The following is a 13475-nucleotide window of genomic DNA, read 5'->3' on the forward strand; positions in this document are numbered from 1 at the left end:
GTTGGGGCTAATCTCTGATCACTGCTGCAACTTGTCACTGGCTCAACATCATCTCCTGCCACCGTTGGCATACTCATCAAGAAGAAGGCATTCGCGTTCTTCGGTCTCTACAAACGTATTAAATAATCGAATATCTTCTTTTATAAAAGTTTACCTAATCTTACTTCGAGCCGAAACGACTACTTACCTTTAGCTGTTACTTTAGACTTTATACTTTCCAAAGTTTTTGTGTGACGAATAGCAGATGGTATGAACCATAGACCTCTTTTTTTCTTCTCAGGAATCTTGGCTACTCTTGCTTTCCCTTCTGTTCCTAGACGTTTATACTCCACATCTGAAATATTAATATTGCGGTGATACTCAGAACGACATGAAGGTACAATGATAGGTACTAATGATATTTATAATTTTAAATATCGCAACCTTACCTCCTGCTTCCTTTTGCTCGGCTGTTGGAACACATCGCATTATCATGAAGTGGAAGGCTTGTATTGCTATCCCTATGAGATGACTTGCATTCATTAACGTTATCATGTGCGATAACGGACAAGCAAAGGCGAGAATTGCTGCTAAGCTACCTGTAAGATGTGACGACATGTTACTGTTAACTGAAGCAATATTTCAGTGACTAATTTAACAAAAAAAAAAACTGGCGTACCGGCAGTAAAAACAGCTAATACAGGACTGCCAGTGGTTGTACTCTCATAAGTCATCGATCTGGTGAGTACTTTCCACTCGGGAGAAGCCAACGCCACCAGAATGGAGAAGAGTATGGGGCATAGTTCAGTGAGAGCCAAACTGATACCCGCGACCGTTACTGCTGCCAGAGCAAGGGCAAATCCATCCTGCTCTCTCGCTTCTATGAGGGTAGTTACAGGCAGTGCAGCGTCTATACTACTCCTGAAAAGTAAATCGGTAGGTAGGTACATTGACGACTTTATCACTAGTTTTTTACTCAATTAAATTTATTGTACGTTATTTATGTGTGCCAGTGTGGTACTACTAAGTACTCACCCTTTTAACAGGTTGGGTATACAGAAAACACAGACCAGCTAAAATAACTGTGGGCAGCCCCACCATTAGGATAAGTGTCTTTTTTAAACTACTCCCATCTTTCTCTGCGTATTGACGCAAAAAGCGTATGAAATCGGAGAACCTGCTGCGAAAAGCTGCAATGAAAAATAAACAAGTATATTTTTTTCAACATCACAATTGTATTGCATACGTAAGTATCACCCTCAACTCGAAACTTACCTCGTATATCGTAACAGGAATAGGCATATTTATATTTGCAATATCCAAATTGATTAGACCCAATATAGCGAAGAATTGACTAAATATGTATAGTAGAATTAACAACATGAATGTGAACATCATGCTCTCCTGAAAAGATTACGATTATTAGAACTAACCTCACAGTACCTAGTTGTTGCTGTATTCCTATGACTAGATATACATACCTCTAATCCACACATGAACATGGCACAAACAACCATCACAACGGTCACTCCCAGAACATCAGGCCAGGGTTCCCCCAGTGCTGCCTGATAGCCAAAGAGCCAGCGCCTGGTGCGCCCACTGGTCACGTGGTCTGCAGTGGCACTGAGGATCCTCGCAAATAGCGACTGCGACCAGGTGGGATAGGAATAACATCCACATTGCCATGAAGTCTGCGAAAGAACGCAAGTTCCTCTCGCGACGACCTCGGCTGGTCCTCGCGGGGGGCAGTATGTCTGCCAGTTTCTTTAGATCTCGACATGTTATCGCTGTGGAGTGACGTAATGATTACAAAAAAGATAACAGTCATTTGTCATGTCTACAGATTGTTATGTTTAGCCGTCAATTAACTGTTGTGTAGACATAACAACATACATTTTTAACGGTTATGCAGTATCGTCAGAGGTGAATAATTTTAGGAGTAGGTAGGTAACTACCCACTGACTTATGCTGGATGAGCCACTGGTGATGCGCTGTTTAGCATTTTTCATTGGCAACAGTAGTGAAGACAGCAAGTACTTCAATTACTTTATTCAGCAAATAGGTACTTTACCTATATGGCTTTTTATCGAACATTGCAGCTTACAAGTACCTAGCATAGTGCAGCCAGGGCTCAGCGCACGCCACAAACCTCACCACCTCAACGCGCCTAGCTTAAGCTCTATCGCTCTCTAACTCACATTGCAGTACGGTTTACTGTATGCATGAAACTTACTGGCAACAGTAATGAAGACAGCCAGCAGGAGAACAGCTAGAACGGCGCAGTAGCTAGAGTTGGCGGCGGCCAGAGGCGCCAACAATAGCGCGGCCAGCGCCCAACGCGCGCCGCAAGCCTCGCCGCCTCCCAGCGCGCCCAGCTTAAGCTTCATGCCGTTTTCTAACTCACCCGCCATTTGCGTAGTGCTATATTTATATTACTGTAATTTAAGAAAATTACAGGGCGTCAAAATGACATTCATAATACTTAATAGGTACTTACATATACTATTATAACAGCGCTATCAGTTATTTTTAGGTTTATGTTGGCAAAAACGGAACCCTTATATATAGGATCACTTTGTTGTCCGTCTGTCTGTCTGTCTGTCCGTCCGTCCGTCCGTCCGTCAATATCCTTTTTCTCAGGAACGCGTAAAGATATGAAGCTGAAATTAATATCAAATACTCAGGTTTGCTACTCCTTGAATCAGTAAAAAATCAGAGTCAAACTTGTAAGTTAACGCAATTAAAACATTATAGTCATTAAAGAAGGTGGTTCCATACAAATGGCTGGGGAACTAGAACCTAAGGGCCCCACCAATTGTCCTAGGGACTTGAAATTTGGGACAAAGGTAGCTCTTATAGCACAACCGATAAGAAAGTTTGAAAATCTTAATTTTTATGTACCTGTTTGTCTTTCTTTGTCAGTAACCATCTAAAATGACCCCACACTGCGCATTTTGCTTACCAGAGGGGATCCGCTAACATTGGACATTCATAGATACCTACAAATTTGTATGGAGCCCTCTGTTAGTTAACGAGTTCAACTCCCACTTCACAGGTTTTATTATTCCATGTTTACTTAGTTACTTCAAATAAAAACGTGTATTTAAGTAGGTGTGAGCGATACCTAATGTAAAGAAACTTGTAGGCTTTGATAGTTAAAGCAAGACAGGATAACATTTTTACGTAACTAATGAGATTTTTTGCAGAAAATGTACCTACCTAAAGTTTGGTCAGGTAATAACGCCATAATCTGGGTAATCGGTTAATCAAAACACAACAATAACTTATTAACCAGCGCTTTCTAATACCACTAAGTATATGAACTGATATCTGTATAAATAATCGCATTACTGTACTTACCATGATAATTTCTAACGTTCATCAGTTCCACTTGTTCACAAACATGTCCACAATTCAGGTCACCTGTTTTTACTAACAAACTATAAGTTTCCTTACATTGATGGAAATTTTAGAAAATATCGTTCACAAGTGTCGATAGCCGGTAAATAAGGTCGGTTATCCATGTTTCTGCGACAAACTAGAGCAGTGCAGAGTGATTCGGGTGTCCCGTTTGCTCTGTTTTCAATCGATACTGAGCGGTCACTAGGGTGGCCATTCTTACGGAAAAATAATTAATTAAGTAACTAAGTAGATACTTAAGTTCGGAGAATATGTAAGGATAGAAAGGTGTTTTTTTCTGTGAAATCGCAATAATGTTATACAACGTGTGACTTCCATAAGAACATATATTTTAAGGGCTGAAGAAAGCATAAGCCCTAAAGAACGTAAATTAGTAATACCACTTAATTTTTTTTTACATACAAATTATTTCGGCACGCAATGTATCGGTAACAAAGCTAACAACAGAACTGACACTAACATTTGCTGCCTCTCTGAAACGTCAAATAATTGTTTGCATTACATTGCTGCTCGAGAAAATGAAAAAATAATAATTTAATTAGTAAAGGTAATTGTTATATTTTTTTCGATAAAACGGTTCTCAATAGTTAATGCTATCGTTAATTAAAATTTATGTTCTTTCTTATGGATGTCCCACGTTGTATTTACTTAGATACCTACTTTGGTGGAATTATTGCTTTCTGCATCAGGTTTTGACTATTGTTAAAGAAAAAAAAAAAAGTAAAAAAACACTAATACATAATTAAGGACACCTAAATATTCTCAGACGATTTAAATGTGTTGGTTGCTACCGACTTGACGCCGTCTCAATTCTAGAAATGACTACCTACGCAAGTCACAAAGATTATACATAAATTGCGCCAGCTCTTATTTATGTATTTAATATGTTTATATCCTGAGTATCGGGAACTCTTCGACACCCTAGAAATGTTTACTTCTAAGGCTTTTATATAACTAGCTTAAGCCCGCGACTACGTCTGCGCGGATCTAGGTTATCGCGCGGTGGCGCCCTCTACCGGAATAAAAGGTATCCTATGTTGATCTTGGGGGTTCAAAATACCTATATACCAAATTTCAAAAATCGGTTCAGTGTTTCGACGTGAAAGCGTAACAGACAGACAGACAGACAGACAGACAGAGTTACTTTCGCATTTATAATATTAAGTAGAGATGGTTTTATACGACGTCGTGTCACCTTGTGTAAGCAGAACTCTTTATTAAACTCTACATCAATTAATTAATTAATTAAGCTCTATGTTACACTGAATACCGCATTTAAGTAAGTAAGTATATTTTTTGTGCTTTTCAAAATAATACTTTCCTGAATTCCTATTAAAAATACGAAAAATCAGCAATTATTAATCTAATTGTATTTAGATATAATTTAGATGAATATTTAACGACACTGGATAGTGCCCGTAAAAATGCTCTTGTTTAGCATCCAAACCTTTTCAAATATAAAACCGGCCAAGAGCGTGTCGGACACGCCCAAAATAGGGTTCCGTAGCCATTACGAAAATATTAAGTAATATTTTCTAAGGATTTCGTATTTATACGGAATCTTCCAAGTTTAGGTATATTTTATACCTTAGGCTGCTATTTACTCATAAACTACTAATAATTCTCAAACAAACTAAGCGGTTATAGTTTTCCTTGAAAGTTTGATATACTTACTACCATCCTGATTTTTTCCAAATTTTTCCACCCACCGGTTTAGATTTTAGGGGAGAGGGGGGGGGGACGCTCGATTTTAATGAAAATTTACACTTTAAAGTTGAATATTTCGCAAACAAATCACTGAATCGAAAAATCTCTCTGCCCCCAATGGTTTTAACCTATCCAACGATACCCCACACTATACTAGGGTTGGATGAGAGAAAAAATCACCCCCACTTTACGTCTATGGGAGGTACTACCCTAAATTTTATTTATTTTTATTTTATATTGTACCATTTTGTTGGAATATTTTACATATATATCCGTGCAAAATTACAGCTTTCTAGCATTGATAGTCCCTGAGCAAAGCCGCGGACGGACTGACAGACAGACATGGCGAAACTATAAGGGTTCCGTTTTTGCCATTTTGGCTCCGGAACCCTAAAAACAGAGCCCGATTGCAATAACAAAGTATAAGTAAATACTATTAACGATTTTGCATTGAAATTCACTAATACTCGTACTATTAGCTTATACTTTGTTATGCAATTGGGCCCAGGTTTGGTAACTGACAGATAGCTTAATCCACCTACTTAAATATCTAACTATGATATAATAATATTCAAGCACACCTAGGTTCGAGTCTCATCAAGAAGATATCTGATTAAACGTAGGCAGTCTTACGCATAAGACTACCGTAATCGAATTATCCTCTGACTCAATGCCATTCCTTGCAAGTTCACGGAAGAATCAAGTACTCCTGCGGGTAAAGTGACTAATATTGAGTTTCAGGCAAAATTAAAATTGAGTATGCGTAACGTAGTGAGGTAATATGGAATTGTCTAGTTAGATTGTTCTTCTAAGGTTCTAGAATGATGAGGTTATGTCGTTTGTTTCCTTGTACCTAGTTATGTCAATTTGCTTTTCTTTGCAACATTATATACAACACACCTGTTATACAGCCAAGGAGCCCGCGGGCTGCAGTCGACTACCTATAAAGCTGTTCCACACCGTAGTGTACCAGCTTAGGCCTTCGGAGACGAGTAGATTTAAGTGCGCATAGTAATGTGTTTTCACTGTTCACATTATTCAAGCATCGAGCAAGCGTTGTAAGGACGTCTTGTAGGCTTTTTTAAATCTCGATTTAAGGCTTAAACTGACAGTTCTTGTATGGATCTGACAGCACTTAAGACCACTTAAACCTAGATTAAAAAGTCTGCAAGTGGACATAAATGGTTAAAACGCTTGATCGTCACCGAAGCCCTTTAGCTATCGCTTAACGTAGGTATCTGAAGTCGGGATCTTTTCACATTACACATTGGGCAATGGCCAAGGACATACGAATTAAATGTAGCTTGTGCATTACGATGACGCTATGACAGTGTTGAAAAACACTTGTATCAAGTAATTCTGGGTATACTCGTCATCTTCCTGTGATCCATTAGCTGTGATGCTGTGACTAAGGTACCTAAAGCAAGTTGGTAAGTAGGTAAAGGTAAGTAACAGTAAGTATAATTAACTAAGGTCCGATCGAGATCATGGTCTCGGTTTCGACAAATCTCGGCAAAAATCGGGCCGAGATCTCGGTCTCGGTCTCTGCCCAAAACAACCGAGTTTCTCAGCCGCGACCTAGGCTCAATTTAAATATTGGCGTGCGGTTTACCGCGGTGTCCGCCTGGCACGAACTTTCTTTGGGATTTTGATTGCTCGCTTCGAATTATAATATAGAAAAAAAACTTATTTTTTGTGTCTCAGTCTCGGTCTCGGCCGAGTTTAAAAGCCGGCCAAGAGCGTGTCGGACATGCCCAAAATAAGGTTCCGTAGATATTATGAAAAAATTAAGTAATATTTAATATTTTTCTAAGGAGTTCGTATGTTATACGGAATCTTCCAAGTTTAGGTATATTTTATACCTTAGGCTGCTATTTAAGAGTAAGTTTACTAATAATTCTCAAGCAAACTTAGCCGTTATATTCTTGAAAGTTTGATATACTTACTACCATCCTGAATTTTTTCAAATTTTTCCACCCACCGGTTTAGTTTTTACTTAAAATGAAGGCTATAATGTATTTTTTGTAAACTTCCAAGGGATCATTTTGTAAAGTCTATGAAATTCAAACAGCTGTCATAAAAAAACCCTGTCCCTTATTTTGCCGAATTCTATTTTTAACCCAAGGTCGTTAGTCGGTAAGTACTTAATGATCTGCTTTGTTATACGGCCATTGTTCATTTTCCCTCTGTTCATTGTTTCATTAACATTTTTTGACAATTCAGGGCATTTAAAACGGAAATGGACAGTATATTATGAAATGAAAATATCGTCAGTACCATTACTCATATTAATTATCACAAGCAATTATCATCTTTATTCGTATTTAAATTACTCTACCGAACTTTTCGTCAAATTAACTAGTTAGGCCACAAAATTCAGGCAAATAATATTTCTCTAAAAGTAGTACCTACATGGGTCTCTCAGTATTCATAATCGAGGTGTGTCCGACTGTTTCGAACAAATACGTGGTTCTTTATCAAGGTGAATCGTGGTTCTACCTGCACTACAAATACGCGAGTGACCCATGTACCTATTTAATTTATAAGAATTATTGGAAAATTGTCCATCGTATTTGTATCTGTATTAATATCCTTTTTATCCCGGGAAAATGCAAAATTTCCGAGAGACACAAAGGTGCGGGCACTAGTTGTATTTAAATACGAACTTTATCTTTCTTTAGATTATTAAAATGATAGCTTCGTTTGACATCATCTGTGTGTTTTGCTAGCCTCGCCGTGACTACAAAAGGCACGTTATCTTCCGATGAACCTTTGTTCGTAAACGATTCTAAAAGACGGCATGGAAATCCAATGCAGTTAATATAAAACGTTAACAATATTATTTACTAAAAAAACCTTCGTACTAAAAAAATCAAAATTAAACTTTAAGCGTGTTTTTGCTTGTACTTCGCACAGTTCTTATGGATGCATGCGCCTTAATCAATATTGAGTGCCTTCTCTGTATCTCAAAACACCGGCCAAGAGCGTGTCCGACACGCCCGAAATAAGGTTCCGTAGCCATTACGAAAAAAATTAGTAATCTTTTTCTAAGGATTTCGTATTTTGTACGGAATATTCCAAATTTAGGTATATTTTATACCTTAGGCTGCTATTTACCCTTAAACTACTAATAATTCGAAAGAAAACTTAACCGTTATAGTTTTCCTTGTAAGTTTGATGTACTTATAGGTTCTGATTTTTTTTCAAATTTTTCCACCCACCGGTTTAGATTTTAGAGGGGGGGGGGACGCTTGATTTTAATGAAAATTTGCACTTTAAAGTTGAATATTTTGCAAACAAATCGCTGAATCGAAAAATCGTTTTAGCAACCCCCTAATGGTTTTAAAAGACCCATCCAACGATACCCCACACTACAATGATTGGATGAGAACTCTAGAAAAAATTTTTTTTATTGTACCATTTTCTCGGCATTGTTTACATATATATTCGTGCAAAATTACAGCTTTCTAGTACTTATTGATAGTCCCTGAGAGAAGCCGCGGACGGACAGACAGACATGGCGAAACTATAAGGGTTCCGTTATTGGCATTTTGGCTACGGAACCCTAAAAAGGAAAATAACCGATATTTAAAAAATAATTTTGGATTTCTCTAAAAACTATCAAGTAGGACATACTCGTAACTAGCATACACATTTAATTTGTTGACTTTAATAATGAGTGAGTGTCAATACATTAAAGGCACTTGTCTCACCGCCGACGACGAACGAGAAGCGAGTAGAGTTAGAAACTAGATAAGAGTTGGCAACAGTGAAAAGAGTGTGAACTTCCGATACTTTTGTCGCTGAGCTATAATATAAGCGAGTGTACGGGTGCGGCGAGCGCTGAAAATGAAGCGAGAAAATGACCGCTGTTTGTTCTCTCGGCGCGAGTTTAATATTAAGTGAGCATCGCTGAGCGAGTTTTATCTTTGCTAGCTCTTGTCGCTGCGACAAACTAGTTTTCGTCGGCAGTGTGAACAACCAGTGATCAACTAAGTATTATATTAATGTTTTGCTGACACAGAATTAAATTCTTTTGTTAGTTTCTTGAGCAAGTGAATAGTCCACAGCTAATCGCTTCCTCGACGGCGGTAGAACACTGCCTGAGGCACAACAAATAGCGTTCGTTTTATCTATAGTGTGAGTAATCGCCCATTCCATTCCATTACACTACTCTTTGGCACTAATATACTTGCTAATAGCCGACCGACAAAACTAACGAAACTACTCACTCTCTTGTCGCCGCTCGCCAACTAGTACATGTAGTGAATAATGTTTTGCCATCGTATTTTGTCGGAAATGTTCGCATTTATCTTGCTTTCTCAACTAGTTTATTGAAGCTGATTGGGAAAATAAATACGAACTTATCCGACTAAATACGATGAATAGATCTGTATCTAGTTTGTAGCTCTATTAACCTACTCGCTTCTCCTTTATCATCGGTAGTGGGATAAGTGCCTAAGTAACTATTCTTGCACCATAGCCGACATATTAGGTAGGTAGTAAGGTTCGCGAATTGTCAGCTAACTTTACCTTGTCTGTGCTGTACTGTACCTAGTTATATGTGTGTTTTTCATTTGTTTACTATCTCCGCCCGTTCCTGGTACTGTCGATGTATCAGATCAACAACACGGAAAATACGTTTAGTCGATATTGTTATTGTTACCAAGTATAGGCAAGAGCCATGCGATTGAAACAGTTGACCTATAAATTTAGGGCGCCAAGTTATTTTATCAGGTTTAAGTACAAGTACTTGTACGTTATTTCAATAGTTCTTAGTTGCTACAAAGTTATTTTTGTAAAAAATATATTTAGACTGCAGTCAATGTTTTGTAGCCATATTATGGTAGACGACCAGATGGCCTACGAAGCTTGCGGTCCCGGGTTCGATTCCCGTGTCGGGGCAGATATTTGTATGAAAAATACGAATGTTTGTTCTCGGGTCTTGGGTGTTTACTATGTATTGAAGTATGTATCTATCTATATAATTATATTTATCCGTTGCTTAGTACCCATAACACAAGCTTTGCTAAGCTTACTTTGGAACTAGGTCAATTGGTGTGAATTGTCCCGTGGTATTTATTTATTTGGTATTTTTATTTATGTACGCGTTGTGCCAATGTTGGTAAACTTTTTCTTTCTTTCTTTCTTTCTTTCTTTCTTTCTTTCTTTCACCACCTGCTTAAATCTAATCCTTACTTCTGTCTATCGTAAAGGTCGCCTGGAAGAGATCTGTCGGTTTTATATTGGTTATAGTTTGGTGCAACTCACTCTTAGAAAAAAATAAGTTTTTGGTAAAAAAAAAATGTAATACTTAAGCTCTTGAAATTTGGTATGCAACATTTGGTACATTTGCATATCAAATTTCAAGTCGATGCCATTAACCGTTGAAGAGTTCCGTCCTGCGGAGACGCTCCTGACGGACTACCGGGATGTCACTACCAGATTTATTTATAAACAAACAAATAAAATATATACAATAATTAACAGAAATAAATAAAAAAGAACTGAAACTAACTTACTCTAATCCTAAAACTCTACCAGATTATTGTATTGTCACACAATTTACACGAGTTATGCCAAATTTCAAGTCAGTCCGACTACTGGAAGTTGGTAGAATTTAACTTGCAAGATTTGACTACAGACAGACAGACAACGGGACAGGTGAAACTAAATAAAAGCTTGTAAAAATCTAAAGCCAAAGGCAACTTCGTTAAGTCTATTGTGGCCTGTTGCATTCCCTGGAAGAAAATGCGTGGGCGGTCGCTCCCTTATAAACGCAGGGATGGCGACTTAACCGACATAGTTGTTCGCGGCATTGTGCTCTTACGACGTGCGACATGAAGTTTCAGTACTTGTGCTTACTGTTAGCGGTGCTTGTTAGCCAATTGTGGGTGGCTGAAGCGTACCCCTTCCGCCGTTTTCGGCCTGGAAATATTGACTATGTAAGTAGTGTTTTTTCTATAAATTCACTCACTTAATTGGAATACGTTTTAAGTTGTGCGTAATTTTAACTAAACGAGAATACTTAGTGAGCTTTTAGAACATAAAACTACCATTATGTAACTCACATCTAAAGACGATTAAAGTTATTCGAAGTTGTAGCAGCCGCCGTCGCGTGTGCACTATAGAGGAAGGACTACGAATTAGTCCGAAACAGATCGAGCCCTTTTATTTCACTATTGGCGAGCGAGCTTTTAAGTAAGTGCGAATGCATAAAGTGAGGCGAGCTCTGTTTATGATACGTACGTACTTTTGTTTACGTAGGTGAAAATGTTCTCGAATAAAGTCGCAACTAAAAGTGCTACGACGTAAAAGTTGTAGAGGTCTATTTTTATTGGCACAGGGAGGCAATTGGGTACTTGACACAACCAATCAATTTTCATCGCACTTGCTCGTCAATGATGTTATTCCATGCCTGACTAATAAAGGACAATGGCCTCAATTGTTCCCGCGGGAATTATGGAATTACGTATAGTTTTTCTTCTCAAGGGAGTTATAACTTTAGTTTTAAAAAGTAAGTAGGTACGTCATTTCAGAATAAAGAGGTTTCAAGTCAGCCAAAGCTATAAAGCTAAAACCCAATTTTATATCAAAAAAATTCCACGCATAATAAAACTTGTTTTTTATTTTATTTCATGTTTTAATGTTTTTTTTTTAATTTTTAACTGTATTAGTAAATTTTATGGGTTTAAAAAAATGCCTAAATAAATAAATTTATTATTATTTATTATTATTATTATTATTAATGTTTATTTGGGCACAAACGGTACATGGTTCTTAAAAATAAACAAATTACAATTTACATAAACCAATAAAGCTGCCACCACTTATTGATTCATTTAAGTTTAAAATTTATATCAAATTGTTTTGCAATAATTTTAGTAAATATTTTTTCACTTCTCATGCTCTTAAAATGTTACTTTAGTCTCTGCATATCGGGACTAAAGCTCCTTATTAATCTCTAGGGATTAAAGTATTTTTTTTAATTTACCTACTCTGGACACCCCCAAACAGCCAGTCACGGTGTAGTTTGTGAATGGAAGATTATTGCCATTTTCATTGATTGTGTAGGTATACAGTGTGTATTTTTGATACTAACTCAAGGGTATTCAAGGGTAGTTTGTGAAGGCCCTAATAATCACATTTTATTATGTTTTAGTAAAAAAATTAGACTTACTAAGTATTTTCCTATTTCCTTACAAAATTAATTAGCACGTAATGTATCACTACGTGATACTGCTTTGTTTTTATTCAAAACGTCGCACTTGTTGAAATGACAGCTGTCACAGAACGTTTCTCCCTGGTATAAAATGATTGTAGGATTACATTGCTGCTCGAAAATATTTCAAAAATTAATTACGTTCCGGTAGTTCATTTAAAATTAACAATTTGTTTTGATATTGGTTCACAGCACTTAAATCTTCGTCTGGTTACAGTTTGACGTAGTATCAAAAATACACGCTGTAGACAATTTTTACGGCGTGGAAATAAACTCAAAATGACAAAACTGTGGAAAAATATACTAAAAATAGATTTAATTTCGGAAGCACGACTAATGATTGACATGATATCAGAGATGCAATAAATCAATTATATTCTTTCCACAGACACCATACTTTACAGAACCAAAGTTTTTAAGCGCGGTGGGTTTTTTCAAATGAACTAAACTTATTCCCACCGAAGCACCGAACAACCAATTTTAAAACTCTTCTTGAAAGTTGTTCAAGTCTTTCAGTGTTATTTTTGAAACAAATGACTGCAGACTGCACCAGAGCAAAAGCAAGCCTCTTGAGAGCCTTTCTACTGAAGAGGTCTTACCTAGAGAAGCGTTACACAAAACACAGGGCATTTTTTATCTGAACTACTTAGTACCTACTTATATTGCTAATATATACTTGCCTAGGTGTGCGTATTTTTGAGTTAATTTATGAGAAGTTGGACAACCTACTTCATTTTTTTAACAATCAGCTCTATTGGCATTCAGATGTAACATAGACTTCACTTTCAGGCCTACAAGACATCTTTACTACTTATTATTAACTACCTTTTGCTCGCAACTCCGTCTGCGAAAAATTCGTTTATTGCTATCCTGCAGGCACTATGCAATTTTCTGGGATACAAACTATCTTATGTCCTTCCGTGAGTCTCTTCTTCATGCCAAATTTTATTTAAACCGGTTCAGCGGTTAAAGCTTGAAGAGGTTATAGACAGACATACATACTTTCGCATTTATATAATATGCAAAAGTGAGTAAGTTTGTTACGCTTTCATGCTGAAAATCTTCAACCGATCGTGATAAAAAAATACATACAGTCGATCATAGAACCTCCTCCTTTTTTGAAGTCGTTTAAAAATTACGAAGCTCG

At 37.2% G+C, this 13475-nt stretch overlaps 1 pseudogene; it reads right to left on the reverse strand.

The window, feature by feature from the left end:
* LOC141437188 (uncharacterized) overlaps positions 1-3508 on the reverse strand; it is a 4502-nt pseudogene extending 994 nt beyond the window's left edge.
* Positions 3509-13475: the final 9967 nt, after the last annotated feature.

This window comes from Choristoneura fumiferana, chromosome 17 (genome assembly GCF_025370935.1).
Source record: "Choristoneura fumiferana chromosome 17, NRCan_CFum_1, whole genome shotgun sequence".
Lineage (NCBI taxonomy): Eukaryota > Metazoa > Arthropoda > Insecta > Lepidoptera > Tortricidae > Choristoneura > Choristoneura fumiferana.